At 44.6% G+C, this 7126-nt stretch overlaps 1 protein-coding gene across 2 annotated transcripts in view; it reads right to left on the reverse strand.

The window, feature by feature from the left end:
- Positions 1-6797, reverse strand: part of LOC306638172 (interleukin-10 receptor subunit beta-like) — a 60298-nt gene extending 53501 nt beyond the window's left edge. The window contains exon 1 of one of the 2 annotated variants that reach the window (XM_079101353.1): positions 6448-6789. The gene's annotated coding sequence lies outside the window, so the exon portion shown is untranslated. Of the gene's footprint in view, positions 1-6447 lie in introns of both variants that reach the window. The other variant, XM_079101350.1, reaches the window with a different exon arrangement.
- Between the last annotated feature and the right edge of the window lie 329 nt (positions 6798-7126).

Below are 7126 nucleotides of genomic sequence, written 5' to 3' on the forward strand. Positions count from 1 at the left end.
GTGTTTTGCTAGTGAAGTCTGCTGGCACAATGGTGGGCTGGGAGCTTCAGCTCCTATTTGGATCACCTCCCCTTCCCCAACAGGATTAGCTCTCTGTGCCCCTGACTGCTGCTGCCCTTTGGTTGGGTGCTAACACTCTTCAAACTGGAAGAGGGTCCAGCATTCCCTGGAGCCCTCCTGGTGCAGGTGCTGGGAGGTCAGGGTTTGGTGCTCCAGGCTGCCATGGAGATACCAGGTAGAGTAGAGGCTACTCCCTTTGGGCTGGCAATGCCTGCCTCACCCAGGGGCAGCTGGCTGGAGGTGGGGTCTGGTTGAAATAGCCTCTAGGTCACGCTTGACCCAGGTACTAGCATATTCAGAGCAGTGGTTTAAAGATCCTTGGATGTCGCCAGTATGATGTGGGTTAGGGTGGTGGGTCCTTGGGAATGGGGGAGTTCCCCAGAGATAGAGGGAGTTAGCAAGAGAAGGATCCTGGCAATGTCAGACCCATATCATGGTGCCCAAGGGAGCACTCCCTTGAATGGCTCTGTCCCTCGAGGGACCCCCTCTTCCTCTCTGCAACCTCTGACAACAGAACAATCAAAATGGCAGCAGAATGGTGTCCCTTATCCCTCAGACATCATGTCAGGAAGCGAATCCAGAGGAATCACTTGCTGGAATCAAAAAATACTTTGCAAGGTTTAAGAAATACTGGAACGACTAGCTTTTGCCTCTTGACTTGGACATTCTGATGGACTTACAAATTTTATGACTAGCTTGGTTGGAGTCGAGTTCCAACTGCTAGATGTACCTTAATCCTGCTTCTCTCTCCCAAAGAAGGTCAATCTCCAAGTACTTACTCCTTTTCTTGCCATAAAAGTCTCCATCCTGCTTCACCAGATGCCAACACCTACCTGTTCTACCAAACTGGCTCTGTCTCCATTTGCGAATTTATTCAACAGCATAATAAGACTGTCTTTGCTTCTATTTTACACTTGTTTATGACTTCTTGGTTTACATCTTCCTGAATCTAGCTTGGGTTTGCTTCTGGCTTAAGGGAACCTCCCAAGATATGTTACGAAATCCTAATTGTGTAAAACAGTATTTTGTCGGAATTAAATGCTCTTTTGTCAGCTTTTAAATTGGATAAATCTTATATCTGCACAATATGAACAACTGCTACATTCATGCCAATGATTAAAATTTTTATTTTTTGACTCAGAATGGCATTAAATAGGAAACTTAAAAATATGACAATGAGAGAGAGAAAAAAATGACTTTCTATTTTGTATCTCTAGTGACATTCTTCCCTGCTTTTTAAATGACTGGGCCCTACATTTTTGTTTGTTCTGGTGGACCCTGCAAATTATGCAGCCAGCCCAGTCTTAGCTCATTATGGCCTGACAGCATGCAAGTTCCAAAGAGTGAATTCAAGGCTGTCACCAGCTTTCCAGTTTTCCCTGGAGTCACTGTCCCATGCACGTGCCAAGCTCCAGACTTAGATCATCATTGGCTTGGGTCTTCTCCATTCTGCAGGGTCTCTTACCTGGGAGCTGTACTTGACACTTACACTCAAACAAATATTACTGATTTTCAAGGTTTAGCTGGAGTCTGGGTGAAGTCCTTCTTCTCTGAATTCCAACTCCTAAGTACACAGACAGACAACCCTTGAGGAACTTGCTACCTCTCAGTTCCTGGTAGGCAGCCTGACTATCTTTTCTTCTATCCTGATGATTGGCACACTGCCATGCAGTTAGTGAATAATGAATGAACTGGATTCAGAAATATTATACAAATACAATTCCATAATTTATTCTATAAATTAAAAAAATACAAAGGAGTACAAAGAAGAAAGTAAAAACGATCCTTATTTCTACCATCCAGTATCAATCAATAATACCTTGGCATATCTGCTTCAGAATTGTTTTTCCACATATATTTCTTGTTTCTGTAAAAATTCAACATGCTCATTTAAAAAAATAATGTGTGAAAGTACAAATCCCAGCATCCAGATATCACCATTAACATTGAGTGAACTCGATCCCACAGATCTGTCTACATACTTAAATGTAAACACAACGAACGCGTGCGCGCGCACACACACACATACACACACACACATTGTTAATTTATTAAATCTGTTTAGGAAAGAAAACAAAGCAAAGCTGAAGGAATTGTTGACATTTCAAACTTTTTTTTGTCCATCAGAAAGAATAAATTCCAACTATATCCCTCTGAGGTTTAAAAAATTATGAAAGACATTAGGAAGTCATAGTATTATATATTCATAGTACCTTTTAATTTTAAACCATATTTATCGATCCATGGTTTGAAAGGTCAGAACATCAGCATTCTCATATTTCTTTTCCATTTCCTCCCCCACTTTCTTTTCTTTTTTCTTTCTTTTTTTTCTATATATATTTTGGTCTGGATTTATTAAAATTACACTGTATTCTGCCACAATTTCTTTAGAGGTTCTGTATTATTTCCAACTTTAAATAGAATAAAGACCACATTTTCTGTACTATTTCTTTACTTCTGAGTCCCTTATGTTATCTCTTAATTGGCTATTTCCTGGACTTTGTTTTCTAGGTAGATGTGTGTGTGTGTGTGTGTGTGTGTGTGTGTGTGTGTGTGTGTGTGCACGCCTGCGTTCTTTGTCTTTCGACAGGGCTCATGGTGCTACACACTCTGTTCTTCAGAGTTGTGAAGGTCTGCCCACTGACTTTCAACTTGAATGACAGGTTGAGAGGACAATTTCCCTCCAATCATGACATTCTAGCATTTAGTGTTTCACTGCAAAGTCTGAGGCCAGCTGATTTTGCTTCTCCTTCCTTTGCTTTGTGTTCTTGCATTCCTAAATAGTTCTTTTCCTTTGACTTGAAACCATTTAAGATACCTTGGTGCTGAGCACTTCCATGTGAAAATTTCCTGGAAGTGGCAAGTTCTTTAGTTTATAGACCACTTTTCAAAATCTTCATTTCAATTATTTCCTTTTGTTCCTTTTTTTTTGTACTTTTGTATCATTTGTGGGTTTCCCTCTTCCAGGGATCCAATTATCCTACATGCTTGATTGTGTTTGGCCTGTCTTCCAGATTGATTCTTTCTAACTGATTTCATCATTGTCTCTTTCATCCCCAAGGGGGCTTAAATCAAGCCTTTCCTCTATTTAAATATTTTAAAATATTTTCTCTCTTCTTTCCTCTAAATTATTTCTTCTGTTATTGAGTTTTCGTGAGCTTCAATTTATTCCATTGTCTGCAATCTCTCTTTTAATGTCTATTTAGATTTTTTTTCTCATCGTCGATTTTGTTCAAATTTTTATCCAGTTGTTGTAGGGTGTATCTTTGGTTCCAAGATATGCATGTGTACACATATGCGCGTGCACACACACACACACACACACACACACACACACACACAGAGGAGACTCCTTGCAAGAACACCTTCTTGTTCTTTCCTTTTCTTCCCCATTTCCCCTGCTGTACTTGGAAGGCTTCAGTCATCTCCTACTGTGACATGGTGGAGTGACATCTTGACTTCTTTTTACTACTGGGACCAGTATGTTCTGGAAAGCCAGGAAGCTTCTCCAGACCCTGCCTGAAGGACTGGTGCTGGGACAGGAGAGAAGGAGAGGAAAGAGCTCAGTCTGACACACCTAGAAGGTTTCGGTAAGCATCCTGCATATCTGGCTCCCTGTCCCTAGGGGTGAGGTGAGGCAGAGTCGACAATCTGGGCACAATTCTAGTGCAGGCACACCCTGCTCCTAGGCAGCCCTCTGGATTGCTTTCTCACTCACCTGCCCAGCACCAATGGCCTCACCATGGCTGCCAAGACTTATTGTTTGATTGATTGATTGCACTCTTTCTTATTGATCAGGGAGAATTTTCAAGATTTTTGTTGACTTGCCAGTGTAGTTTCTAGTGGTTAGGGCACACTTAAATTTTAAACATAGTTCTGACCCTCAGAATTAATAACAAACAAGCAAACAAAAACCAACAATAAAGCTTAAGGGTATCTGGTTTGTAAAGCCTTGGCTTCTTGGGGTTACTGAGTGTGTTCATTTTCCTGCTGGCTCCAGAGAACATTTGCAGTGGCCCCCAACTCCATTCACCCCATCTTACATGCCTCTTTTTTCTTTTATTTTCTCTTGTCTCTACCTGTTCCCATTCTTAAGGCAACCAAACTCCTCTGCCAAATAACAACTTTTCCTTTATTTTTTTCCTGGACTGCCTACCACTAGTTTCATTCTTTTTTAAAATTTTATTTTATTTTTAATTTTTTTAGATGTTTACAGACCTTTATTTTATTCATTTATTTATATGTGATGCTGAGAATGGAACCCAGTGCTTCCCACATGCTAGGCAGGTGCTCTACTACTGAGCCACAATCCCAGCTCCTAGTCTCATTCTTTAAGGGAGAAGAGACAGGGAAAAAAAACAGTGGACCTTCAGCATCCTTTGGCGATTGGACCCTCCTCCCCCAGGTACCAAAATCCAAGGACACTCAAATTCCTAACATAAGACAGTGTAGCATTTGTGTAGAACCTATGTACTTCCTCCTACATGCTTTAAATCATCCCTAGATTACCTATGATACCCTGTATAATGTAAATTATTGGTATATTGTATTATTTATTGGATAATGAAAAGGGAACATGTTTGTACATGTTCAGTATAGAAGCTTATTACTTGAATCTGCAGATGCAGAACCTGAAGATAAGGAGGGCTCACTATGGTGTCGAGCTATATGCTGGTTTACCAATATTTCATGAATTATAAAAGGCACTTTTTCTTTTCCACATTAGAACACTTTTGCACTCAGAAGACTTTGTCCAATAGTATGACACAGCATGCCTTACAGTGTTGTTTTTTTTTTTTAACTTGGTTACACACAATTTTAGTGCATCTTATAATTAATGCACTAAATTTTAGTTTGGGTTTTAGTTTTGATAAAACATAAAGATTAATAATAAAATAATATACATGTCATTGACCCTTAATTAGTTTGCAGACTTATAAATGTAACAGGAAAATGAAGCCAGTGTGGTTTTGTGTGGGCAAGTATGAGTGATGGAGTCTTTACTTTAATGTAAGTTTCGCTTCTAAAACAGTACCTCTTGTACTATGATCCTTCTGGTTTCTCTCTTAAACAAGGCACCTTTTGTCAAATAATCTGAACCAAATCTCAGGCATATTTTTCTTTAACTTTTAAATAAATGCAGGAGAAATTTTGGAGGAAAGACAGGTAAGAATGAAGAGTCATGCAGATTTTTGATGATTTAAAATTGAAGACAACTTGTAAACTACCGCAGCTAAAAGTTCAATCCACTTCCTGAGACAGACAAAACCTTAACCATGCCCAAATTGGTAGCAACATTTATTACATATTTTCCTTAGAGAAGATTTTGGTGTGGCCTCTGCCACCTACCTAATAACTGTAGATGGATTGGCAAGAGTGGGACTGGGGACAGCTGGTGGGGCTAAGCTCCTGGGTCATGACATGACAAGGGGGGGCCAGCAGGACTCTGGGGCCAAAACCAGCACCTCCCACCAGGTTCTGATCCCGTGCTCAGGCTAATTTTTAAGACCTCCTGCCAAGCAAAACAAGGACACCAAACAGTAAAACACAAAATGAGGTGGGATATCCAAAGTTTTCCAATGAAGTCATCAGGAGCCAAATAAATGGATAGGTGGAGTCGGCATCCTAGTGCACATAACTGGTTTGCTCTGAGTAAAACCACGAGCTAGAATATCACCCATATTCGCAAAATATCTTGACATTATATCATCCCTCCCCACCTGAAAGAAGTTCACTCCTCTGTGCCTGAATCCATGTCCCCTCGCCCAAACCACCACAGCTTCCAGGCTGTGGATCTGGAAGAAGGTAGGACACTCTAGCCCCTTCTGTGACCCCTCTCCAGCAAGGGATGATTAAATAAATCGCTGGGCTTGTGTGTGGCAGGACCGAGACCCCGACCCGGGGGCGCAATTTGGTAACCCAGTTTTGCAAGGCAGGGTGGAGATCTTGAGGAATCCGACCCTCAAACTTCACAATTCATATCAAGCAGTGGCAAGTGCCCAAGAGTCCCAGGCACCCTAGGTATGTTGGCGGGGACGGGTGCTGGGGGGGACTCAGGGCTGGACGCAAAAATGCCGGGCTCACAGCAGAGATGATGAATGGACGACGCCAGGGGAGGGAGAGCACAACCTGCTCGGAGCAGCTACGTGGGGACCGCCCTGGGGCGCCCTGAGACGCCCCGGGGGATGCGGGGTCCCTGGGACCAGTGGAGGGGCGCAGGGGTGCACCAAAGTATCCAGAGCAGTGAGGCCAGGCAGGAGGAAGCGGAGTCCCGGGACGAGGGAGGGACAGGAGGGGGATTCCGGGAACCGATGGCAGGGAGAAGGCCTCTGTCCTACTGTCAGCGGCCCTAGCGGTCTCCACCGCGACCCGCCTTCCCCGCCTTACCTTGGCAGTTTCGCCCGGCAGCGCCGCGCTGAGACGCTCCCCTCGGCCCACCTCCGAGCGGCGCTCCCCGCCAGGGCTCGGCTCCCGCGGCCGGGATGCGCACTGCTCGAGACCCCTTCCTTGCACAGAGTCAGCCGGCGACCTCTTCTGGTGAGCGCCGGCCAAGCCCCGCGTGGGGCCAAAGTGGGCCGCGAGTCGGGGTGGTGACCCGCTGACTGCGCCAGGGAGGGTCCCCTGCTCGCCCGCTGGGATTCCTCGCAGCCAGGTGAGAACAGCTAGGAGCCAGGGCACATCGCTCCGCCTCCGGGCTCGCTGCGCCGACTCCCTGCAGGACGCGGCTGGGGCGGGCGCCGGGGGCGGGGCCGGGGCGGGGATGCCCGATGAGGTAATGGGCGTCTCTTGCTCTCTGCTGCTAACCCGTGGTCACCTCCGCCCAGGCAGGCCCACCGAGGGACCGTAGCTGGTGCCGGTCTGTTTATTGCGGTTTACGCGGAGGCTAGAGCAGTATCTGGCATTTGCAGACGTTCAGCACAAACGTGTGGGATAAATGAACCAGGCCTTGGATCCTCCCCTGTCCCCCGCCCCAACTTACTAGTTTTATAAACTTCTCTGATCATATTCTCCAATCAATAAAACAGAGATAAAAATACCTTCCATTGAGTTGTAAAGTTGGCTAGTT

The sequence above is a fragment of the Sciurus vulgaris genome (genome assembly GCF_902686455.1).
Source record: "Sciurus vulgaris genome assembly, chromosome: 10".
In the NCBI taxonomy this organism is placed as follows: domain Eukaryota; kingdom Metazoa; phylum Chordata; class Mammalia; order Rodentia; family Sciuridae; genus Sciurus; species Sciurus vulgaris.